Here is a 27,450-nt window from a genome sequence, read left to right as displayed (position 1 = left end):
TAAATTGGCCATTATAAATTGCCCCTAGTATAGGTAGATGGGAGGGAAATATAGGGACAGGTGGGGATGTGGTAGGAATATGGGATTAGCGTAGGATTAGCATAAATGGGTGGTTGATGGTCGGCACAGACTCGGTGGGCCGAAGGGCCTGTTTCAGTGCTGTATCTCTAAACTAAACTAAGTACTGAAAAACTGGTCAAGTTTTGCATTTAGTTTGCAAAAATAGTAAACCTCCAGTGTCGCACATCCATAGCATGACAGGAAGTAATCAGAAAATTTAGATAACCAATGGTTACTGGAACCAAATATACAGCTGAATATACTGAAAATCAGGAAGTAGTAATGGGGGGGGGGGGGGGGGGGGGGGAGGAGGAGAAATCAAAATCCTTCATTCTGCCTCGCACAAAGTTATTTTACTAACCAGAACAGCCAAAAACCCAGTTTCTATTACTTTCAGTTGCTTTTTTTGCATCTTCACTCAATTTACTGCTTGAACAAAAAGCACTTACATGACATTAGTTATTAATTTTAGAAAAACCTCATTTTACCCACATGGGCCTGTACTCTGCTTGAAACTCATCTGAAGTTTCACCTGAGCCTTAAATGCTATGAATTTCCAATTGCTGGGAGCAAATACTTTGTTTTTCTTTCCAATATGATACTTTTACTTTGAGCTGGTATAGTTTGTGTCTTTGTTCCTTTTGATACTGCATTTAGCCAGCTCCCCCTGGCAGCAGCAAGCACACAGCTGTCTGGATCTCCCAGGAGCTGATGGTGCAGTGCTTGCTGTAATTGGACAGGCAGGAAGCCCCGCCATGATGTGCTTGAAAGTTTCTAAAAAGAGTTCCAGACATTGGAGAAGCTACCAGCGTCGGGATGAACCTGCTTCACCTTTGCAGATGTAGAAACTCTCCTTTAACCATCTCTGCCTCTTTGCTGCCCGTTACTTTTTTTTTTAATATAAAAAGTCTTTTTTAGGTACGGTTTCTTCACATTTCAAACTCAATTTCAGGCAAAGAGAGAGACAAACAGGTACATCATCACCCTGCTCCTGTGGAACTACAACACTCAAAATACACAGCAACCAATAACAACCAGACTTGAAGTTTACAAAGAACGGAGACGAGTGGACATAAAAATCAAAAATAAAGGATTCCATTTTCACTTCATGTATTAAGTAAAAATGAGTTAATTGATCATTTTTGTTGCACTGATTTTACACAGAGCAAGTTTGAGACCATTTGATCCTGACTGCATGCAGACTTGCCCAACCACCACTTCTTTGGCCTCCTTGTCTCAAGAGACAATAGGTAAGCACCTAGAGGTGGTCAGTGGTTTGTGAAACAGTGCCTGGAGTGGCTATAAAGGCCAATTCTAGAGTGACAGGTGCTACAGATAGAGTTGGTTTTTGGGGCTATTACACAGTTGGCTCTCTCCTTGCACGTCTGTCTTTTTTCCTGCCAACTGCTAAGTCTCTTCGACTCGCCACTCTTTAGTCCCGCCTACACGCACCTGGTAAGTAACTACCTAAGCACATGTCGGTCACTGAAAACTTGGGTGGTTGGAGGAAGGGAAAGAGGAAGAATAAAACCCTGCTGGACAATACAACACTTTAGCAAGAATGATAAACCAACTTTGTGGGAAATATGTAAACAGGAAAAAAGGAGAGTGGTTTTAATTCAGAAGCAATTAAATATTGTAAATTAACTTTGAGGTTGACCAGAATATTTTATAATGCAAGTAACTTCACAAAACCATCACAAATTTACATGTATCTTAAGTTTTTATTCAGCAAACAGCAACATGCAACATTTTAATCTTCATTCAGACCGATTAATAATTTCCTGAAGCACTACAGCCAAACCAAGGAGAAGGGGAAGGGGGCGAGCAAACAAGCGAAAGGAGGAGAGGGGGATAGAGGTGGTCTACCAGTACATATTAATCTTCAATTGTCAGAAAACCAAATTTTTCCCTTACCTCTTCTCTGTTGAAGACAATAACCCTATTGTTATTGAAGCAGGAGGAGTGCACGGTTTATTCTAGTGCCACTTCTCTACAGGTCACAACATATTTAAATTTTTCCCCCACTTACCGGTAAGTTATAGACTATTTTTATCCCAGAAGAACACACCAACCAGGTTTCTTCAACAAAATTCAGATTAAAAACCAAGTCTTAACCAGTAACATAGCAAAGCATAAACACAGATCAAAATATAAAAAAGTTCCCTTTTTACCTCACACATGAAAAAAAACTCTTTAAAGCTCTAGTTCAAAGGAAAAAAATACATTGGCAAAAATACTTACCAACTCTAAGAAAAAAAGTTTTGCATTCCAAATATGTATAGACGGCTGTCACTGGGACCTTCCTAGAACAGTTCTTGTCAGGCAATGCTGAAGATCAGTTTGGGCAGGTTTTCCAGGGAAAATACAGTTACAGGGGTTTAGGCAGTTTCTGACACTTGCTTCTCAAGAGATGGAAAACTGGCAGGCTTTTTCAAAGAGCTAGAACAGACTGAACTGGGGTTTTGCTCCCTTGGCAAGTTTTCTCCAAGTGACTTTTCAAACAATTGTCCATATCCCAACTCTCAGTCCAAAGCGAAACCAAAAAACAATGTCCAAGAGTCAAGCCTCCTGACCACCTATAAATCTTGACCTGTCACTTCTTTGCAAAGATCTTTCCCCAAAATCAAAAATAACCTCTGCCGGGTAATTTGAAGACAGGTGCCTTCCAGTAACTGTTTACAATCCAAACCTCTGATCCTTGTTAAAAAAAAACAAATCCATGGACTCCTTTTCAGTTTCAAAACACAAAATCTTCAAAATTTAACCCAAAAACAGAAGCACTCTTAACACTATGTTGAGCCATGGCTTCAGCTGACCTCCTTACCTTGTTCAGGCTGCTGCTCAAGTTAGGACATGACTATTCTACTGTTGGTAACATTAAACACAAACCATTTCAGCAATAGCCACTATATGGTCATCTTTAATATGCACCTTCTCTGCCACACAACTCTCATCTAACCACCATCCAACTCCCACAAACAAGGTGACATCAAGGACAACTGCAGCACCAGCATCAAGATGAGATTTACTAGCTTGGCTGAGATCTCAAATACGATCCATCATACTGTGTGGTATCAGGAGATAAGTCACATTTTGCAAGAGTGATCCCAAGCTAAAGATACAAATAAAGTCACTCAAGAGTCACCTTTTTGTTGGTAGAAATAGCAAAAACGTCATCTGGTTTGCAATTATAAGTCACAACTGCCCCCACTGTGTCAAACAGTGTAAAGTATACAACGAATGTGGAACTTAAAAAGCATTCACTATTACTTCTGACAGTAGCTTAGAGCACAATACGCTGAGCAGTTTCACGGTACACCATATCAGACCAAGTATGGTCTGGTAGCTTAGTGGTTATGGTTGCAGACTAGCAACCAAGAGGTCAATTTCAAATTCAACCATGCCAAGCTGTGAAACTAAAATTTAAGTTAATTTGTAGCTTAGCACCAGTAACAGTACCAAAGAAAGTTGGTTTGTTGTAAAACCCAATTACTTCAATAAACCTTGTCTGCTTACATGTCTAAGGGAATTGATTTGAAAGTTGCCAGAGAATCTCAAGTTAGGCAGTAAATGCAATCTTGCCAGGGAATCACATTAAATACAAAAGCAGATTAACATGTTGCTAGCACCATGAAGGGTCCCAACAACTTGACAAACTTGCACTTAGGATAACCAAGAGCAAAAACGTTATGAGTCAATAATTTGCGACCATGCGACATGCAAATGAATGGCAACCAACCTAAAAATTAACCCCATTCTCAATGTTTGATACAGGAACATTGTATACAAAGAATGTTTTTACAAAATCAAGTCAACGCAAAAGAAAAAAAGACTTGCAATTATCTAGTGCTTTTCGTAACCAAACATCTGTGCTTTACAGGCCATGAAGTACTTTTGAAATGTAGTCATAGCAGGAGTGTTCAAAATCACAGTGGAAAGGGTTGGGGGGGGGAAGAAAAGAGAGACTGTGCCCATTGACAGCAGCATCAAGAACCAGAGAACACATTAGGTGATTGGCAAAAAAAAAAACTAGTGATGAGCAAAGTACCCAAAAGGGAAAAAGAAATTGCAGGGCTACAGGGAAAGGGTCTATCTAAATTTCTCTTGGAGAGCTGGCGCTGGCTTGACAGAATGAGTGGTTACACAGATGTAACTGAAGGAGGCCATTCTATGATAAAGGCAAGTATCTGTGTTGCTTTACAAAGTGGTTTTATAGCCCTGATATTTCCCCAATGAGCACATATGTCTAGATGTCAAAATTTCATTTGCTGTTGAGGCAGGCAAACTCAATGTTGCAATCCTTATTCAAGATCAGTTACATTTCCACAGTGTTCCTTTCACAAAGTTTGTGAAGACAACATCTATAACTAAATACAGTTAAGCACAAATGTCAAAGTGTGATAAATCTGTGTTATTTGCAGAGATGACAATCTCCAATATTCCAGTTCCAAAATAGACAAACTCAATTTTAAATATCCTATATAGACATCACAAGAAGTAAATTTTAAGCAATTGAAGACTCATTGCACTGGACATCATGATCAGCGAAAGAGAAAACAAGGGAACACTTATCAAAACCCAATTCCATGCACCTGAATGGCCAAGTGAGAAGCTGCTTTCCAGGCACTAGTGGAACTGCGCATTGTAACCTGCTTAGGCCAGTCCTGTTTTTTTTTTTAAAACATGGATGCAAGAAAAGTTGTTTTTTCTTAAATTCCTTCACCAGATGTAGGTGTCACTAGCAAGGCCAGCACTTATTTCACATTTCTAATTACCTTCGAGAAGGTGGCGGTGAGCTGCATTCTTGAATACAACTATTTGACTTGCTAGGCCATTTCAGAGGGCAGTTACAAGTCAGCCAGCCACATTGCTGTGCTATTGTATGATAAACAGCAAAATGAACCAGATGTGTTACAGGGAAAGAGCTACATTATGCCAATGTCATGAAAACCACATCTGCCAAAATGACATATTAATTTTGTCATATAGAACATTGTTTAAAAATAGTTACTGGACTGAAAAAAAGCTTGGTTTAAAAAAGACCACTGAAACATGACTGCTCGTTTTGCATTCTAAAAAAGTTGAAAAAAAGACAATGGCAACTGCTCACTGATTCAAACAGAGATCGGTCTGGGCAATGGCGATCCACATCTTGTCTGAGACATCACTACACCCCCACCCCCAAGAGCTCCGAAATCCACAACCCGCAGGAGCTGACTGTTCCATGACTAACCTGCTGGCCAACTTGGAGTTTTGAATTGTGCTCGCAAAACAGTTTGAAGACAAACTGTAATTTGACGACAAGAGAGAAGGAAGGTTTCTCCCTCTCTCCAGGTTCCAGGGGGACCCATTGAAGCCACTCAAACAGAGAGAAGACTCCTGCATTTAAACAAGTTTGTAAGTGTGCACTAGGCCCCGAGAACTGCAAGACAACTGCAATCAAAAACTGTGCATCTAATCCACCAACAGTAAAATGAACTCCAGCTATTGCTTCAAACGTTTCCCCTTTATTCTCTCTCCTCTTCTGTCTCTATTTGCATGCGTTTATCACGTATGCATGCTAGTGTGGTCGTGTTGCGTATTTCTAGTAGTTTTAACCAAATTAGAGTTTTAAAGGTTAATAGATTTAAACATGAAAAGGTGTAAGTTTAAGAAAACCTGTCTGGTTGATTCCTTTGCCATTACAGTTAGAGAACAGAGGGGAAGCTTAAAACACGTTTAAAAGTTAAATCCTATTACAGCCAAACCAGGCAAAGGCTGAGAGGAGAGTCCTAGACCCCTGCCTCACCTGGTCACAACACCAACCACAGGTTGAAACCTAGAGGAATGATGCCCAAGTTGGGACTCCTGGCATGGAAATGATTTATCCCAAGGGAGCTTTTTTTGGAAGCACAAGGTAGAAAGCCATTTTCAGCTCATGTCTTTGCCAGGTCTTTACTACAGCAATCTAAAACCCACTACCTGGCTCAATCCATTGCCATGCACTTTCCACCACTATAAAATATTTATTAAAATTTTCCCTCTCTACTCCTTATGGCAAAGCTATCCATGCTCCTAACTGTGCAAAGAAATTTCTTTTTTTTTTTTTTAATTTGTTTTATGTGATGTGGGTACTGGCAAGGCCAGCATTTGTTGCCCATCCAATTGCACGCGAGAAGGTGGTGGTGAGCCGCCTTCTTGAACCACTGCAGTCCATCTGGTGCAGGTACACCCGGTGCTGTTAGAGGGAGTTCCAGGATTTTGATCCAGTGACAGAGAAGGAATGGCGATATCCTTCCGAGTTAGGATGGTGCTCTTCGGCGTTAACGGCATTGCTGACTTCCAGCCAAAGGGAATGGGCTCTCTCTAGTCAAACTACCCTAATTTTAAAAAGCTGAAGTGGTGACTGCGTTCTCTGCACCCAAGTCTAAATAAATTTACTTAGAGCAAAAGTGGACCCACTCAACCCCTATCGTATACATTTCCAGATTTCCCAAAACCTGGCCGTTTCATATCTGCAAAAGACTTCCCAATTAAGAATTCCCTCTATACACTCCTCTTTCCTCTAAAGTCACTGTCATAAGCACTTTTGTTTTGTTTTTTAAAAAAAGTCTGTGTGCCTTCAAGACTGAAAAAAACTCTGGACAACACCTGCAGAGGTTTAGTGTTTGAAGAGTCCAGGCTGCAGGACAATTTGCATCCAAGCAACCTGATGGCTTTATGACGGTCTTATGACTCCTATTGAGAAAGGCTTCCAGTTCCATTTTGGCAGAAACCAGGGAGCTCTGAGCAGCTTAAACAGTTACTGCTGGAAATTGGCCAGGAATACAGCCCAGAAAATACCCTTAAAAAATAATTCCTGTATCAAACAGGAAGAGACTCAAAAAAAGAGGAATTGCTACACTGGAGTAACACTGCTTTGGCGAAAGCCTGTGTTTCGGGTGGGGCAGATTGCTTTTGCCTTCATTCAAGATTTCCTGTTTGAAGGGAGAGTTCTGTATTTGCTGTGCTCTGTGGAGAAGGCTCTTTTGCTGCAAGCAAGTCCTGTTGACTTGTGTTTTTTGCAAGTTCCTGAACTCTCAAGGAAGTTTGTTAGACTGCTACTTTACAATTTAAATAGGCTTGTTGCTGAAAGATCTGTAATGCCTGCTGCAGGCAAACTACCAAACTACTAATTCCCAGTAAAAGTCTCAGGCAAGGTTCAAACAGTTGAAATTAATATTTCCCATTTGGCCTGTAGGGTTTTCATGACATTCTATAGAAACACTAGTTGTTGTTGGAGCATTAGCAGAGAAATCAGTAGAGATCAGCTTGGGCTGATAAGTAACATTTACACCACACAAGTGCCAGGCAATGACCATCTCAAACAAGAGAATCTAACCATCTCCCCATGACATTCAGTGCTATTGCCCTCTACCAACGCACAGTGGCAGCAGCATGTATCATATGCAAGATGTACTGCAGTAACTCAACAAGGCTCCTTCAAAAGCACCTTCCAAACCTGTGACCTCCAGCACCTAGAAGGCCAAGGGCAGCAGATGCATGTGCCACTGTCCACATCCTGGGAGTTACTATTGACCAGAAACTGAACTGGACCAGCCACATAAATGCCATGGCTACAGGAACAGGTCAGAGGCTGGGAATTCTGTGGCAAGTAACTCACTCCTGTCTCCGCAAAACCTGTTCATCTACAAGGCACAAGTCAGGAGTGTGATGGAATAATCTCCACTTGCCTGGATGGGTGCAGCTCCAACACCACAAGCTCAACACCATCCAGGACAAAGCAGCTCGATTGGTACCCTACCCACAACATTCACTCCCTCCACCACCGACGCACAGTGGCAGCAGCATGTACCATATACAAGATGCACTGCAGTAACAAAGGCTCCTTCAACAGCACCTTCCAAACTTGTGACCTCTAGCATCTAGAAGGGCGAGGGCAGCAGACGCATGGGAACACAACCTGCAATTTCCTCTTCAAGCCACACACCATCTGACTTGGAACTACAATCACCGTCCCTTCACTGTCACTAGGTCAAAATCCTGGAACTCCCTAACAAAACTGGGGGTGTGCCTACACCCCAAGGACTGCAGCAATTCAAAGCAGCTCCCCACCACCTTCGCAAGGGCAATAAATGCTGGCCTAGCCACATCCCATGAACAAATAAAAAAAATGTGGAAGACTCCTACGCTACCAAGTTTGAGGGGGACTCAATGTTGCATCCTTGGATATTGGCATCATTTAGTGAGACTATTCAATGAGCATAAGCATGTTCTTGATATTACAAAGCATTTCACAAACTGTGGTCATTCAGATCCTTGGTGGGGTGATGGCAAAGGGAGGGTCTAATGGAGAAATTCTTGGCTGCATTTTGGGCTCCCAGCAGGACCCCACTCTGGTTAGGTCACCAAATTGGAATGTTCAGGGACATTGAAAAATTGGACGAAGTACAGCTACATTGGTGTTCATCTATAACTTCCTCATTCTAAAAAAAAAGGAGATATTTTGTGGGGATCTGCCCACTGACTTGGTAATATTAAGTCAACACCAATGGATGGGTGGAGAGACCTGCAGCATACCAAACAAAGCAGGCAGCAAAAGCTACAATGACAGCAATATCAGGTCCTGGTTCTGAATAAGAATGCAAGAGTAAATTCACCATTGGTATCTACCTTCAGCTAGTTAGGCCTTATGCTCTGGAATTCCCACCACCCTTCCATATTCCTCATCCTCTACAGCCCTCAAAACCCACATCTGACAGATCAGATCTATGTTCTGCAGTCCTGCCACATCCAGCCGTGAATGGTGGAGGACAATTAAACAACTAACTGGAGGAAGTGGCTCTACAAATATCCCCATCCTCAATGATGGGGGAACCCAGCACATCAGTGCGAAAGATAAGGCTGAAGCATTTGCAACAATCTTCAGCCAGAAGTGCCGAGTTGATGATCCATCTCGGCCTCCTCCTGAAATCCCCAGCATCACAGATGCCAGACTTCAGCCAATTCGATTCACTCTGCATGATATCAAGAAACAACTGAAGGCACCGGATACTGCAAAGGCTATGGGTCCTGACAATATTCCGGCAATAGTACTGAAGACCTGTGTTCCAGAACTTGCCGCACCCCTAGCCAAGCTGTTCCAGTACAGCTACAACACTGGCATCTACCCTGCAATGTAGAAAATTGCCCAGGTATGTCCTGTACACAAAAAGCAGGACAAGTCCAACCCAGCCAATTACCACCCCATCAGCCTACTCTCAAACAGTAAAGTGATGGAAGGTGTCATCAACAGTGCCATCAAGCGGCACTTGCTTAGCAATAACCTGCTCAGTGATGCTCAGTTTGGGTTCCGGTAGGGCCACTCAGCTCCTGACCTCATTACAGCCTTGGTTCAAACATGGACAAAAGAGCTGAACTCCAGAGGTGAGGTGAGAGTGACTACCCTTGACATTAAGGCAGCATTTGACCGAGTATGGCATCAAGGAGCCCTAGCAAAACTGAGGTCAATGGGAATCAGGGGGAAAACCTCCACTGGCTGGAGTCATACCTAGTGCAGAGGAAGATGGTTGTGGTTGTTGGAGGTCAATCAGCTGAGTTCCAGGACATCACTGCAGGAGTTCTTCAGGGTAGTGTCCTAGGCCCAACCATCTTCAGCTGCTTCTTCAATGACCTTCCTTCAATATAAAGGTCAGAAATCATTCACTGATGATTGCACAATGTTCAGCACCATTCGTGACTCCTCAGATACTGAAGCAGTCAGTGTAGAAATGCAGCAAGACATGGACAATATCCAGGCTTGGGCTGATAAGTGGCAAGTAACATTCGTGCCAGGCAATGACCATCTCCAACGAGAGAATTTAACCATCTCCCCTTGACATTCAATGGCATTACCATCGCTGAATCACCCACTATCCACATCCTAGGGGCTACCATTGACTAGAAACTGAACTGGAGTACCCAAATAAATACCATGGCTACATGAGCAGGTCAGAGGCTAGGAATCCGGAGGCGAGTAACTCACCTCCTGACTCCCCAAAGTCTGTCCACCATCTACAAGGCACAAGTCAGGAGTGTGATGGAATTTTCTCCACTTGCCTAATATGAGTGCAGCTCCAACAACACTCAAGAAGCTCGACACCATCCAGGACAAAGCAGCCCACTTGATTGGCACCCCATCTACAAACATTCACTCCCTCCACCACCGACGCACAGTGGCAGCAGTGTGTACCATCTACAAGATGCACTGCAGCAATGCACCAAGGCTCCTTAGACAGCACCTTCCAAACCCGCGACCTCTACCAACTAGAAGGACAAAGGCAGCAAATGCATGGGAACACCACCACCTGCAAGTTCCCATCCAAGTCACACACCATCCTGACTTGGAACTATATTGCCGTTCCTTCACTGTCGCTGGGTCAAAATCCTGGAACTCCCTTCCCAACAGCACTGTGGGTATACCTACCCCAAATGGACTGCAGCAGTTCAAGAAGGCAGCTCACCACCATCTTCTCAAGGGCAATAAATGCTGGCTTAGCCAGCAATACCCACATCCCTGAATAAATAAAAAAAATCTGACCAATCTGATCATCCTGCTCAGGAACCTTATTTTGATAATATCCCAGAGCATTTGAGGCATAAACATTTTTCCTTCAGAGCTGCATCTTAATTCCTCCGCCCCCCTCCAAAGTTTAATGAGTGATCAGAATATTCATATTGGTCAGAGAACATTGGCTACAATGAGAAAGACTGGTTCTTGTTTGAATTCTGATAGGTTCCTTCTGAATACAAACCATCTCAGCTACTCGGAACATCCAGACCACCTGGTTTCATGTCCTGTCCCACTTCTTCGGCACTGAAGTGTTTTTTTTCTTGGGATATGGGTATCACTGGCAAGGCCAGTATTTATTGCCCATCCAAAACTGCCTTCAGGAAGCTGCTTTCTTGAACTGCTGCAGTCCATCTGGTGTAGGTACACCCACAGTGCTGTTAGGGAGGGTGTCCCAGAATTTTGACTCAGCAACACTGAACGAATGGCGATAAAGTTACAAGTAAGGATGGAACTTGGTGTTCCCATGTGCCAACTGTCCATGTCCTTCTAGGTGGCAGAGGCCATGGGTTTGGGAGTTGCTATCAGAGAAGCCGTGGCGAGTTGCTGCAGCAGTGCATCTTGTAGATGATACACTGCTGCCGCTGTGCCGGTGGTGGATGATGGGCCCATCAAGCAGGATGCTTTGTCTCAGACAGTGTTAAGTTTCAAGTGTTGTTGGAGCTGCACTCATCCAAGCAAGTGGAAAGTATTGCATCACACCAGCTTTGGGGAGTCAGGAGGTGAATTGCTTGCTGCAGACTCTCAGCCTCTAACTTGCTCTTGTAGTCACAGAATTTATATGGCTGGTCCAGTTAAGTTTCTGGTCAATGGTAACCCCAGGACTTTGAGTGGCAGATTTAGCAATCGTAATGCTGTGGAATGTCAAGAAGAGATGATAGTTAGATCCTCTCTTGCAGGAGATGGTTAGTGTCAGGCAATGACCACTTATCAGCCCAAGCTGAATGTTGTCCAGGTCCTGCTGTATACAAGCATGGCAAGGGATCCTATGGCATTATTTCCAAGAGTAGGGGAGTTATCCCTGATGTCCTGGGACAATTTTCATCCCTCCACCAACATCACAAACCGATTCTGATGAAAGGTCACGGACCTGAAACGTTAACTTTGCTTCTCTCTCTCTACAGATGCTGCCAGACCTGCGGAGTATTACCAGCATTTTTTGTTTTTGTTTCACAAACAGATTACCTTGTTGTCATCATCACCTTACTATTTATGGGAGCTTGCTTTGCACAAACTGGCTGCAGCGTTTCCTACATTACGACAGTGACACCATTTCAAAAGTACTTCATTAGTTGTAAAGTAAGGGATACCCTGTAGTCACAGGAAGATAGGAGGAGTAGGCCATTCTGCCCCTCAAGCCTGTCCCGCCATTCAATGAGATCAAGTCTGATCCGTGGCCTAACTCCATATACCTGCCTTTGGTCCATACCCCTTAATATCTTTGCTTAACAAAAAAAATCAGATTTAAACAACTGTTCTAGCTTCAACTGCTGTTTGTGGGACAGAGTTCCAAACCTCTACCACCCTTTGTGTGAAGAAGTGCTTCCTAACATCTCTCCTGAATGGTCTGGCCCTAATTTTTAAGGCTATGCCCCCTAGTTTTACAATCTCCAACTAGTGGAAATAGTTTATCTTTATCTAGCCTGTCTTTTCCTGTCACTATCTTGAAGACTTTGATCAGATCACCCATAACCTTCTAAATTCTAGCAAAAACAGGCCTAGTCGTAAAAAGTGCTATATAAACGCAAGTCCTTTTTGGTGATGGGGTTTTGGGGGAGGTGGGGCTGAAAGCAAAACAAAACCCCCCCCCCCCCCAAAAAAAGGGGGAAATGAATGTCATAAAAAAAGGTTAATACTTGCTTAATCTTGATTATTGATTTCCCCCACATTGATATTCTCTGCCTTCAATAGAGCATCGCACATCAAGATAGGAAGGTACAACCAGATAGCATCTCGAACCAAGGTGCATAAATCATTAGATTTCAGCAAATTTCATGGGTTAACAAGTTAGGTTAAAAAAAAAACATTAGGAACAATGTTAACGAATTTTTAAAACCTGAAAAGAATCAACCATTCAATATTTCACACACAACAGTAGATGGAAAAGTAGTGTATGAATTCTTTAGGAAAACATTTCAGTACTTAAAAACTTTCCATATTGTGCTCAAGGTGAAATGCATGAGTGCAAAGAAATGTGGTTGGCCAGAGTCAGCATTGTGCGCTACCATATAATTTATATAATATCCAGTTACAGAGTTAAGCCCTTCTACTCAGTCTCAACTTTAACCAACCTGATGGTCATTGTACTGGTAATTTTGTCTATGGTTTTAAAAAAAAAAATCCAGTGTTGATCTATGCTAAACTGTAAAGGTTATTAGGATTCTAATGTTATTGGCCTGGGAAAAAGCAGGCCATGCATTTCATATAATGAACGGAAAAAGCAGGAAACAACCATTTTTAGCACAACAGTAATCCATACAGTAATAGGCCACACATTTCTCAAAATAATTACCATTTAACTAACTTCAAGTTTAAATACTTCCATTTTACCCCAGTAAAGCAACTTGACTGCATACCTGTGCCATAGTCCTCTCAAGCTAATGGAAGCTGTTTCTGTGTACATCGGGTTTTTGGTGTAACAATTTTCCATCATTGTCACGCCCATTAAGAGTAGCAGTGGATGGATCAGATAATATGATATGAACTGATCTACTTCAATTATTCATGAACAGAGGATAAAGCAAACATGCCGGTGGCAGATTTAGGTTTATGACTCATCTATATGGACACCAGTGGCTGAGCAACAAGTAATTTCATCTTTCAAATTTGTGCAATTTTTAAAAAGAGCCCTTTCAGGCAAAAAAAAGTATATTTAGTTAATACACTGTGAATCTGCAAACATTTTGATTATTTTAAATCAAAATAAAACATTCCCTAGCTAGAATTCCAAGATGGAAATCTACTGCAATAAAATATGATCTGCATCAGGTCTATGGACTCAGTAAATTCAAAATGTTCAAAGTCAATGTTACAAATATTAGCTCTGGGAAAGTAGAATTTTTAAAATTGTTCTTTGTAGGTCAAAGGGTTAGCATTTTCCACATGCTTTGGGTTAGTAAATTTTCTCTTCAAATTGTACCCTTTATAGATCAAGTTCAAAGTGCTGTAACATTTCTGAAACTCGAAAGAATCACATTTTATAATTCAAGGTCTAAATTCTGAAAATTCATATTCAATTCCAGAACATTAAGCAGTCACTTCCCTATGCTGGAAAAGTCAACAAAAATTAGAAGTTACAAATAGATTCAGAGATTCTTAAACAGGATGCTTCTAGTCACCGAAACCCACTACACCAACACTGCAGCAATTTTTGCCAATATCGAAGTCAAAAATATGTTCAAATCCTAGGAGTTTTGCAACTGTGATTCCTGCACATGAAAATCAACTTGGCGACAAAAGTTGCGTTTTGTTTCCCTCTGCTGTTAATGTTCCCATTATATGGTGCTGTTGCCTTCCAGTAAAGTCTTCCATTGGTACACACTAAGTTCAATGCAACTCAATAAAACAACAGAACCATCAGAAGTCACTTCAAACAGGTGCCTGAAGAGAACACCAGCAGGGATCCCAGTTAGTGATGATTGAGAAAACACTACAAAAGATACAGATGTGAAATAAAAATCAATCTCAAACTTACCTTCAATACGAATGCAACAAAAATCTATCAAAAGCAAGTACCAGACTATTTTGGCTTAGTACTTAAACTGGATCACATATGACACAAAGGCAGACCATAAAAAAGGCATGACTCTCACCTATGCTGTGGAGGGTTGGGGAAGAAATACTGTACTAGGCAGAGCTCCTGCTCTTCATTACAATCAAGTGATTCCTTCTACCAATGTAGAGAACATGGGTGTGGCAATCAAGTAACATAACAGATTTCTCCTGAGTGTGATCTCTGGTTAACTAGCCTCAAAGAATGACTGGGTAGGATAGAAAACAGCTGCAGATTTATATTAGTCATCACATTCAGGAAAGGAAGGAAATGGGGTTAAAAGCCTTCAAAAATTTCAGGCGAGGCTGGTGCAATTTTTAGTAAAAGGTTGACAGGTGAAAATAAGTATGCAGCATGATATATATAGAAAACCTTTCATGCACCAATTCCAATTACACTGTATCTGTCAGCGGGTTAGGTATTTTCAGATACAACTTGGTTTAAAATCAACTTAATCCTACACACCTCACTGGGGCGGGGGGCGGTTGGGAGAAGAAAGGGTCCTTCAAGCACCGACTTAGTGTTTTAACGAGGGAAGGGCCACTGCAAACAAAGTACCACCCAATTAAAAAAGGCACCAGGTTTGAGGGGAAAAAAAAAGTGCTCAAGCCAACCAACCCAGCTTTGCACAATTTGCCTTCAGTGAAACAATATCTGACTAGCAAAAGCCTTTTTTCTAAGTATAAAAAGCAAAATACTGCAGATGCTGGAAATCCTCAGCAGGCTAGGAAACATCCACAGAAGGAAAAACAGAGTTAACGCCTCAGGTCAATGACCTTTTGGCAGAATGTCTGTCAAAAAGGTAATCAAACTGAAAACATTAACGGTCTCTCTATGGAAGCTACTTGACCTGAATATCTCCAATGGTTTTTTTTTTAAAAAACATGATTTAAATTGGCTTCCAACCATATTTTGAATTATGGTAAAATTGAAGACTTCTGCTCTTTTGCACATCAGTAAAGATATTCAAATAACCCAAATGACTGATGACAAACTTACATTTGAATTAAACGTCCCAAGACAGCAGCACTCAAATTGGAGACTCACCACCTACATGTGGGCACTCCTCTTACATTCACAATTGCTTTTGCTGCCAGTCCAAACTAATTTGCATTGGAAGCTGGAAACACAAATCATGGTTATATAATAAAATCCAGCTTTGCACTGTTTGCTGTTGCAGCTTTAACTGTTAAACAAGACTTCTGTTGTTGGACTTTCAGAGGTTCCTCCAAATGACATTAAAATGTGCCACTTAGGGTTGGAGTACCATACTGATGCCAAATACTCTCCAATTAAAAAGTGACTCGTGCCTCCCCGGTTACCATAATGCTCCCGAGTAACAACTTGCTAGTTTGTCAACTGCTGCTGGAGGACCATCAATTCGGTGAAAGACGCTCTTTGGTCTGCCCGAAATGTGCTAATTTTCCAGCGCAAAGAGTTGTCCACGACAGTGTTACAGACTGGCACAGTCCAAGGTCCAGGACTAAGTGCTGAGGGATGCACTAAAGCTTGGGACAGCCGCTGCAAAGGCTCAATGGGGATAGACCACCGTGTAAGGTCCTCCCGCTATAGTGAACGGAGGGGCTGGACCCATGGAAAACCCTTTGGGCTGTATACACCAAATATGGGTTTGCTGTAAAATGTACATGGCATACAAAATGGAATGGAAGGGTTGTGAGACAACTTACTCCTGTATTGAAGAAAACTGGATTTCCTTGGCACTTTTTGGAATGTTAACTTGGTGCTGTTTTGAACGGTTTTGTAATTTTTTTTTTTAAAAACAGATTTTTATGAATAAAGTATATTTTTGGGGGAAAAAATAACACTCCTGAGTTACAAGTCGCTGGTCTGTCAGCACAAAAGTTGTTCACAGCAGAGTGTTGCAGACTGGCACACTCCAAGGTCCAGGGCTATGTGTTGAGGGACGCAGTTTGGGGCAGTCGCCACAAAGGCTCAAATGGGGAAAGGCTGTGTATAGACCCTCCTGCGATAGCATACCGAGGGGCTAGAATCAGTGTACAACACCCTCGGGCTGTAGGCAGAGAATTTTTTTGGTATGTAATGCAAATGTACATTGTATATTACATTCAACTCCATGCATTTCCTTCAAGTAAAAGGTGTCGCTATGGGTACCCGCATGGGTCCTAGTTATGCCCGTCTTTTTGTGGGATATGTCGAGCATTCTTTGTTCCAGTCCTACTCAGGCCCCCTCCCCCAACTCTTTTTCCGGTACATTGATGACTGTATCGGTGCCGTTTCCTGCTCCCGCCCCGAACTAGAAAACTTTATCAACTTTGCTTCCAAATTTCCACCCTTCTCTCACCTTTACATGGTCCATCTCTGACACTTCCCTTCCCTTCCTTGACTTCTCTGTCTCCATCTCTGGGGATAGGTTGTCTACCAATATCCATTATAAGCCCACTGACTCCCACAGCTACCTCGACTACACTTCTTCACACCCTACCTCCTGTAAGGACTCCATTCCATTCTCCCAGTTTCTCCGTCTCCGACGCATCTGCTCTGATGATGCTACCTTCCATGACGGTGCTTCTGATATGACCTCCTTTTTCCTCAACCGAGGATTTCCCCCCGCTGTGGTTGACAGGGCCCTCAACCGTGTCCGACCCATTCCCCGCACCTCTACCCTCACCCCTTCCCCTCCCTCCCAGAACCGTGACAGGGTTCCCCTTGTCCTCACTTTTCATCTCACCAGCCTCCATATCCAAAGGATCATCCTCCGCCATTTTCGCCACCTCCAGCGTGATGCCACTACCAGTCGCATCTTCCCCTCCCTTCCACTGTCAGCATTCCGAAGGGATCGTTCCCTCCGCGACACCCTGGTCCACTCCTCCATTACCCCCACCACCTCGTCCCCGTCCCAGGGCACCTTCCCTTGCAATCGCAGGAGGTGTAATACCTGCCCATTTACCTCCTCTCTCCTCACTATCCCAGGCCCCAAACACTCCTTTCAGGTGAAGCAGCGATTTACTTGTACTTCTTTCAATGTAGTATACTGTATTCGCTGCTCACAGTGTGGTCTCCTCTACATTGGGGAGACCAAGCGCAGACTGGGTGACCGCTTTGCGGAACATCTCCGCTCAGTCCGCAAGCAGGACCCTGAGCTTCCGGTTGCTTGCCATTTCAACACTCCCCCCTGCTCTCATGCTCACATCTCTGTCCTGGGATTGCTGCAGTGTTCCAGTGAACATCAACGCAAGCTCGAGGAACAGCATCTCATCTACCGATTAGGCACACTACAGCCTGCCGGACTGAACATTGAGTTCAATAATTTCAGAGCATGACAGCCCCCCATTTTACTTTCATTTTTAGTCATTTTTTCTTCCTTTTTTTTTTACATTCCTTTTTACATTTTTTACAATCTTTTTTTGCATTTATTTCATTTCATCTTAGTTTGTTCAGTTTGCTTACCCACTGTTTTTTTCAGGTTGTTTTTCTCCAGGTTTGCACTTGCTGATGTTCTATATTCACACCTAATCTGTACTAATGCTTTGTCTTTCAACACACCATTAACATATTGTTTGCCTTTGCTCCGTGACCTTTTGGTCAGCTATGTGGCCTGGTCCAATCTGCACCTTCTCCTTTGTTATCTATTGCCCAACCCCCACCTCACTTGTTTATAATCTGACTTTTCTAATATTTGTCAGTTCCGAAGAAGGGTCACTGACCCGAAACGTTAACTCTGCTTCTCTTTCCACAGATGCTGCCAGACCTGCTGAGTGAATCCAGCATTTCTTGTTTTTGTTTCAGATTTCCAGCATCCGCAGTATTTTGCTTTTATTACATTGTATATAAAATGGAATGGCAAGAGTTGTAAGGCACCTCATGTTCTATATCAAAAGAATTTGATCTCTTGCACAGAGACGTCGAATTTGAATTTGTTTTAACAAATTTTATGAGAAGTATATTTTTGGAATAAAGTATCAAAACTGCACAAACCACAGCAAGGTTTGATCTCAATTTTGTCACATGTTGGTACAACCTTTCCCTCTTTACATCAAATTTGTTGCCTCAGCCATGAATCCCAATTTAATAGACATGTTGCATTTCACCATCACCAAGAAATATCCAGGGATTTTTCAGAACTAGGTGGAAGTGCAGTTAGTAGGTGACAAAGTTTGGTTAAAAAGGAGGTTTTAAAATGGGGCAAGAAAAAAGGGGAGTAAAGAGGCCAAGCAATCCAGGAAAGAGTTCCAGAAAGTAGGACAAAGTATGACCCAACGCTTTGTGACTGATGGCCAAAACAGCGAGATATTCTTCCAATATTTTATCCATTGCACTCCTGATAAATGCTATGCCTTATTATTTTGGAACAAATTAAAAAAGGAGATCCTCCATTAAGTGTTTAGTCTTCCAAGGCTCAAGTAAATTTACATTTCTTGTCAGGAATTGGTGTACTGGGGCGGAGAAAAAAAAACCCACTTGCTCCAAATTTTTCACTCAAGGCAACCCATTCAAGCACAAATGGAAAATGCTACCCAGAGTCTGAAAAGAAAAAGGCAGCCTGTGAAATCCAGTACTGCTAAAAGCATCTGCTTGTCACCATCAGCACAAGGAATCACTGCTCCCCAAGTCTGCATCACCATGTTTGTACTTTAGTGCTGTGAGTTGGCCTATTGTTGCAGCACTGTGACTTAACATTGGCAGTGTTAAAACAACTCCTAATCAAGCAAAGCAAAGATTGTATTCCATTTCCCCACATACAACATGCAAAAATCTGCTTTCATCATCCGCAGAAATTAACCCCTATGAAAACCATTCCTAGTTCATTTTCCAGCACTCTCCAAGCTTAATCACTAGATTCAAATTTTAAAACTTGCAATTTAGATCAATTACGAATGTTAACTCCAAGTACTTTTGATGATTTGATTTTTATATGAATTAAAAATAGATTTACAATTCACATCCATTCAAGCAGCAGTGTCAAGAGTCTAGAACCAGGGCTGGAGGGAAGTCAGTGACAGTTCACATTTCCACACTTCAGAAGTTCTCCATTTCTACTCAATAAGTATTGTATATAAACAGATCAAATTTGCATCACTGCTTACAAAGTACTCAATCGTTTTATGAACTTGGCTGTTTAACATTCTAAAAAGGCAGCTCACAGTCAGTTTAGTACATTGTACTAAGTTAGCAAATGCTCCTATCCCATAAAAGCTTACAAAAGAACCCTCCCCATGTATGACCATACGAATTAGCTGCAGAAGTAGGCCATTCAGCCTGTCGAACCTGCTCCGCCATTTAATATCATGCTGATCGGTTTGTCTTGAATTTCACACTCCGATCTACCCCCAACAATCTTCGACTCCCTTGCGTAACAGAATCTATCTCTGCCTTAATATTCAATGACCCAGCCTCCACCACCTTCTGAGGCAGAGAATTCCAAAGTAGAATACCCCTCAAAAATAATTTCTCATCTGTCTTAAAAGGGCAACCCCTGATTTTCCTAGTTCTGGACTCACCCACAAGAGGAAACATCCTTTCCACATCCACCTTGTCAAGACTGTTCAGGATCTTATACACTTCAATCAAGTCTCCCCTCACTCTTCTAAACTCCAGTGAAAACAAGCCCAGTCTGTCCAACCTTTTCTCATAAGACAACCCGTTCATTCCAGGTATCAATCTAGTAAACCTCCTGTGAAATGCCTCCAACGCATTCACATCCTTAAATAAAGGAGAACAAAACTGCACACAGTATTCAAGAGGTGGTCTCAATGCCCTGTATAACTGAAGTATAACATCCTTACTTTTATTTTCTATTCCTCTAATAAAGGATAGCATTCCATTAGTCTTTATTACTTGCTGTACCTGCATACTAACCTTTTGTGACTCATGCACTAGAACACCTAGATCCCTCTGCACCTCGGAATTCTGCAGTCATTTTTCTGTTCAAGTAATACTCTGCTTTTTTATTCTTCCTGCCAAAGTGAACAACTTCACATTTTCCCACATTATACTTCATCTACCAGATTTTTGCCCACTCACTCAACCCATCTATAAAATCAGTCTGCAAGCTCATGCCCTCTTCACAACATACTTTCCTACCCATCTTTGTCATCTGCAAATTTAGCTACCATACCATACCACGCTGCCCTCATCTAAGTTATTGATATAAATTGTAAAATGTTGAGGCCCAGCACAGACCACTGCGGGAATCCACTCATCACATCCTGCCAATCAGAAAAAGGACCATTTATGCATACTGTTTTCTGCCAGCCAACCAGCCAATATTCTATCCATGCTAATATGTTACCCCCTAGACCATGAGCTCCTACTTTGCACAATGGTACGGCTTCCATACAGCATGTGCACATTCACCACTTTTGTCACTGCAGTTCCGATTTCAAAAAACCAACACAAATTCCCTCACATGGATTTCCTTTCTCTACACCTGGGATCCTCGAACCTGCACACCATGACTTTTTTTAAAAACTCATTCATGGGATGTGGGCATCACTGGCTGGGCCAGCACTTGTTGCCCATCCCTAATTGCACTTGAGAAGGTGGTGGTGGTGAGCAGCCTTCGTGAACTGCTGCAGTTCACGTGGGGTAGGGACACCCACAGTGCTGTAGGGAGGGAGTTCCAAGATTTTGACCCAGCGACAGTGAAGGAATAGTGATATAGTTCCAAGTCAGGATGGTGTGCGACCTGGAAGGGAACTTGCAGGTAGTGGTTGCAGGTTGCATTTGCTGCCCTTGTAACAAGTTAAAAACAGTTGAAGATTCTGAGATTCAACATTCAGAAATAAAGTACTACTTTAAAACATGCAGTGTGTGGACATCTTCTGGATGGGAGAATTAAAATTTAAGATTCAATAACCATTGTGGGTGTCAAAATGCAACTCTGGAAATGCATCTATAAAATAAATTTCTGTCCAAGGTTTGGGGGTGGAACATAGACAATTTTATACTGTGATTGCGCCAGTGGCAGTGAAAGATTTACACTTCCTAGTTTAGATACTAATTTATCAAGCTCCTATCTAAAAAGGTAGGAATCTGACAAATATAAAATTCACTGCAAACACTTTTTCAGCACAAGTCAAATTTCATCTGGAGACAAATACCATGGCTTAGACTGAACTACTATTTCAATATATTTTAGTTCAAAGTATTGATTTAAGTATCCTTTAGACCAGCTATTAGGATCCACCTACATGCAAAAAAATGCTCAAACTTGTTTTGCAATTCATTTTAAAACCTGAATGGTTTTGCTTAATGTGGACACAAAATGATAAATGCAGCCACTCAGTGCAAGCTCTATTTACCACACACTTATCCCGCAACAGATAGTATCAAAATATGGGCTTAAGAATTATGTGCTGAGAACCTGCAGAACCAACAGGAAATGCATTAAGTATAGATTTTTAAAAATCCTGTTTTCAGTGCAAGTTTAAAACAGATGCAAGTTATACCTGAACTTTTTTTTGAAAACGGGTAGTTTTAATGATCATATTTTTAGCTAGACTGAAAAATTAAACTTAACATTTCAGAAACAAAAAGCCTATGAACTGTTTATAGGTCAGCTTAGCATATACCTTTAGACTTTAAACCTGCAAACAATATCTGCTTCAGATTAAAACTGGTCGAACTTACAAACTGATGTGACAGCGCGCACATTTTTAGTAAGTGCCCCCCAAAAATGCAAGAATGTTAACTTAGACATCTGGTACCATTAAAGGCCACAAAGTCAACTCATTCATTTTATAGATGATAGCTAATCCCCAAACACGACGTCTGCATAGGCTATCGGTTAATTGGCACGATTTTGAGTACAATCAGTGATAGGCCAGTCTGTTGCAAGTTTACGCATTGTAAAACGAAAGTTGAATATTAAGCGGATATGTATACAACACGGCCGTGCTGCTGCATACTGAGTATTTTCATGTAGATAAAGCTCACCGTCGCTATTTTACTAATGCAGCGCTGCTCTCATTCACAAGTGGAAACATCTACCTTTCATTTGCAACCAGATGGTCCTCGTGTGCGATCAGTGGCTGATGGCACAACACTCCTTCCGACAGTATATTGACTGGAACCTCACTACTTCTATTTAAGAGGTGTGGAAGAGTCGCATTACGGAAAATAAAGTTAAACTCGCAAAATCCGATTGGTCGCGAAAAGTTGCAGCCCTTGGGAGACGACACGAACGATGCTCTGATCAAAAAAAACAGACCACGTGTCTAGTCGGTGAAAATCAAGTTTCTCGAGATGCACATGCCTGCACTCAACTCGCCCGAGAAAAGTTTTCAAAATTAGTTCACCCTCTACAGTCTTGACAGCACGACAGACAGAGGCAGAAGCAAAGATCCGTACACTTTTTAAAGCAAGAACTGCGAATGATGAAACCTTTGCAGCAAGTCGGAAACGGCTGAACGCTTGAGTCACCCCAGCATCACCAAATTCAATTCCCCACCCTCAAAAAGTTCTGTGCAGTCATCTCGTGAATAATCCAAGGCTGATTTTCCAATTAACTATCACCTCTTTAGAAAGCTACAATTTGTTACAAGTTATTCGGTAAATGACAAATGCTAACACCACTCTCTAGATGGCACATCTTCCTCAGCAAGCAAGACTACAGTTTAATTCATCTGGATATGTTCAGCAACACTCATTTCCCGCAGCATAGAACAGCTGTAAAACCGTACGAGAAAACTAGACGCCCGAACCTTCAGACATTAAAAATAATCTTGTTCAAATCAATGTGCCGTTCAAGCCCTTGTTGAACCTAACTGGGCTACACTTTCGGAATGCAATGGGCCATTATAATCAAGTAAAAACCTAATGGATCTTAACATACTGTTGTACCGTTGTTTCTAATCAGGAATACATCAAAACCACTGTAATACTACAGAAATTACTTACCACACGCCAAGATCGATTACTGATAAATGCAACTCAAATAGTTGCATATCACCGCCACAACACAACCGAGCATTTAGTCGTTTAGACTGAACTAGCAACGGGCCATCAGCCCTGCTCAAGGATGATTCATGAAGGAACTTACGTCTTTAAATACGGATATAATTACAGACGCTGGTACAAGATGGATGATTAAGAGGATGGGAAACCGGCGCAGGTATCATATGGGTGTTGCCATTTGTTGGCGTTTGGAAGCCAGTCCGAAAGGGACCCCGCCACTGATGGGCGAATGCACAACATACACTAAACTGTTTCAAATATGATAGACAAAAGTTAAAACCCAAGAGCTATCTTCTTGTTCCAAACACATACTGAGCCCTTCCTAAAATACATCTCAGTTACATAATTCGACTGATTTTGCAACACATTCGCACTCGGATAGCAGTCTTTGAAAGCTCATGATAAATGCTACATTTTTCGCCCAAGTTGATGGCACAAGTGAACCACCAGATGGAAGAGAAAACTGGTCATTAAAAGACACGAGAGCCAGGGGAACCCCGCTCATTCTTTCGCTGGTCCGCAACACTCAGCTGCCGAACATGGAATTATATCCCACACAAGACAGGGAGAGAGAGAGAGACACACACACACACAGACAGACAGACAAACAGTTGGACAGTGAGCTAGGTGGTTAAAGATGAACCAATTTCATTCAAGGTCAAAAAGCTTTCGGGCTTTCACGAATACACCTGAAATGAATAGGAACAACTTACGCTACAACTGCAATGAAATTACTAGCAATAAAAAAGATAAAACCTACATAAATATACGCAGAACTTAGGATGGACGCCTGTAAACATAAACCCAATAAACACACGATTATCTCTGATTTGCAAAGCTCCGGCTTCATTTACACAGTGGCTCCTTGCAAAAGTGGCAGGTTACACGTACAGTGAGGACTCAGGAGGCAAGCCAGCTCTCCAGAAGCATGCGGGGGAAATTAGATTTCATACATATGTATAATTTAAAAAGAAAGAGCCATTAGTGGCTTACCTGTTGAAGAAAATCCTCCTGTAAACAACGCGGCATAAAGAAGCTGACTGGAGAGATAAATCCTACTGACAGAAAAAGAACTTTTTTAACCCCCTCGCTTTCTCTCTCAAAAGCCCACTAAGTGCTTCTGCCGCCCAGGTCAGCACGGCCCACGAGTGCCACCGTCTTCCAGGCGGACCTGCAGCCAGGGGGGTTCTGCCCTTTCCCCTCTGACCTCCAACCTGCCCCCAAAAATAACCCCAACAAAGACAAATAGCAGAGGTCGCCGCTTAGCGCCACATTGCAGCCCAACGCCAGAGCGGTCTCTTTAAATTAAAAAAATTACTTCCCTCAACTGGGCTTTAAAGAAGTGCGGGGGGGGGAGGGCGGAGGTATAAAAGGCAGTTGCCCCTGAGTGAGGCCGCCCACCCAGCCAGGCCGACCCTTGGCTCACAGCCAGCACTAGCTGCTTCAACACAAAGCAAACAAACTGAGGCCGTTGATAAAAGTGTTGTTGTTGTTGTTGTTGTGTGGGGGAGGGGGGAAATTGAGGCCTATTACAAACAGGTGCATGAGGGAACCCGGCCAACACGCTACTACTCAAGAGGCGGCTCCGCGCTTGCCTTTTCTCTCCCCTCCCCCACACATAGACTGTCACGTGAGGGCCGAGCCCGCCCTGCCATTGGAAGGCCATCCCGTCCTATCCTCATCCTTCCTCCCTCCCTCCCGAGCGTGAAACCCGGATGGAAAAAAGGGGGCTGGGCGGGGCGCCGGAGGCTGGCGGCGGCGGCCGCGGGTGGGGGAGGGGGCCCGCCTGACGTAATTGTTTCCATGACGTCGCAGCGGCACGGCCGGCCCGCCCTTCACCCCGCCCTCCTCTTGCGTCACCGCTTCCCCCCCCCGCCCCCCCGCTCCAACCCGGGGGATCGGTCCTCCCGCGCGCTCTGCAGGGTGATTGACAGCTCAGCCCAGCTCCCGGATTCGGTTGTTGTTTCCTTGCAGCGAGGGCGGCGTTGGATTTTGTCTGTGCGTTCTCTCTATCTCTCGATCTTTATTAACCTACTCAAAAGCATTGATGCTATCGAATAAAACCTGACTTAAAAATGCAGTGTCAGTATTTTGCATCACTCAGGATTTGACCTGCCACAGTCTCCTCCATGGTTTTAAAAACTATAATCGTTTGTACAAGTTTGCAGAGAGCTACTTGTCTCAATTCACATCTTAACTCTCACGGATGATTTGGAACAGCCCAATTTCCAGTCGCTATCCTTTCTAATGTTTATGTCAGTGGGTGGCTATGTTGCGAGTGCAATACCTCGAGTGTTGCAGTGATACTGACAGAGGCTTGCCTTGTTGTCAAGAATTAAAATTAGCTTATCTTTCGTTTCCAATTCAAAACAGGAAGCGATATTATTTTAGTTGTGTTTAATATCCCTTACAATGCACAACAAATATACAACATGAAAAACAAGGTTACTTTTTATTTTACCAATGTATATTTTCAGTGAATTTACGTGCTTCATTTGGTCTTAAGTATAAATTCGAACTATGCATATATGGTAACAAATGTTATATTGAAAGGTAATACCGCATCACAGTTTTCTAAGTTAAAACTTAAACAAAACACACAGCCCTCTGTCCTATCAACACTTTCCCTTTTGTTCTCTTTTCCCCCATCCCCGCTTTACTTGCTCAAAACATTTCTAACCTTTTCCAGTTCTGATGAAGGGTCACTGACCTGAAATGTTAACTCTGCTTCTCTCGCCACCGATGCTGCCAGACCTGCTGAGTATTTCCACTATTTCTTGTTTTTAGTACACAAAACTAAAGGTTTCCTCGCATCCAACGTCATGTTAGTCATGAGTGATTTGGTTTGCTTCTGTTCTGCAGTCCAGTTCCGTGTTGAAGTCAAGCTGTACTTCATGATAAAAACAGAAAATGCTGCAAATACTCAGCAGGTCTGGCAGCATCTGTGGAAAGAGGACCAGAGTTAACGTTTCAGGTCGATGACTCTTCGTCAGAACTTTGTTGCCTACACAGTAATTTATCAATCACAAGCCCCCCCCCCCCCATTAGGGTTGTGTTGTGTGAAAGAAAAATGTTTGCCCACAGAGACACGGGAGCAAAAGATTGATTTACTTGCAGACCATGCTACATGTCAACTGCTTCGATCAGGCGAATGCAATTCTGTGGTGGTGAGACAATCAATATCGCCAACGAATTATTCTGTTTTACATGAGATTATGTTGTTGAATATTAAAATACTATTTCTGCAACATTAAGATACGAAGTAATTGCAACTGAAATGACAACAACGCATGCAAATAACACCCAGGATTGATAAATAATTCCTGTACAGCTTGTCCCTGATCGCTAAGTGAATCCACCAAATTGCAGTTGTATTTTTCGGGGAAAAAAGCACAAATGGGGAATGAATGCAAGAATTTTCTTGTAATTATGCAAGTATCTCAGAGGATCCTCTTACATTACAAATATAATATGCCCTGATAGAAACTGTAAACGAGATTTATTTTTATAGTCCAGTGCATTTTTCTGATGCAGAACATGTCTCAACTTTTGGCTCTTATTGTAAGTATGAAGCAGGAAGCAAAGACAGAATGAAATAAAAACAAAAAATGTTGGAAATACTCAGCAGGTCTGGCAGCATCTGTGGCGAGAGATGCAGAATTAATGTTTCAGGTCAGTGACCTGTCCTGCCACCATCAGGGACCTGTAGACATACACACCAAGGTCTCTCACTTCTTCTACCCCTCTCAATATCCTCCCGTTTATTGTGTATTCTCTCGCTTTATTTGCCCTCCCCAAATGCATTACCTCACACTTATCTGGATTAAATTCCATTTGCCACATTTCCGCCCATTCAACCAAACCATTGATATCTTTCTGGAGTCTACAGCTATCCTCTTCACTATCAACTACACGGCCAATTTTTGTGTCATCAGCAAAGTTCCCAATCAGGCCTCCCACATTTAAGTCCAAATCATTAATAAATATCACAAATAGCAAAGGACCCAACACTGAGCCCTGTGGAACACCATTGGAAACAGCTTTCCATTCACAAAAACATCCATTGACCACTACCCTTTGTTTCCTGTCC

The 27,450-nt window shown here is 42.4% G+C and overlaps 1 protein-coding gene across 6 annotated transcripts in view; it reads right to left on the bottom strand.

The window, feature by feature from the left end:
- The window catches only part of LOC137379451 (plasma membrane calcium-transporting ATPase 1-like), a 124,641-nt gene extending 98,424 nt beyond the window's left edge, over positions 1–26,217 (bottom strand). Inside the window, exon 1 of one of the 6 annotated variants that reach the window (XM_068050284.1) lies at positions 26,071–26,217. The gene's annotated coding sequence lies outside the window, so the exon portion shown is untranslated. The other 5 variants (XM_068050287.1, XM_068050282.1, XM_068050286.1 and 2 more) reach the window with 5 other exon arrangements.
- Positions 26,218–27,450: the final 1,233 nt, after the last annotated feature.

Source organism: Heterodontus francisci, chromosome 18, assembly GCF_036365525.1.
Source record: "Heterodontus francisci isolate sHetFra1 chromosome 18, sHetFra1.hap1, whole genome shotgun sequence".
In the NCBI taxonomy this organism is placed as follows: Eukaryota; Metazoa; Chordata; class Chondrichthyes; order Heterodontiformes; family Heterodontidae; genus Heterodontus; species Heterodontus francisci.
Note: the sequence above shows the minus strand (reverse complement) of the source record. Positions and strands in the feature narration are given on the sequence as shown.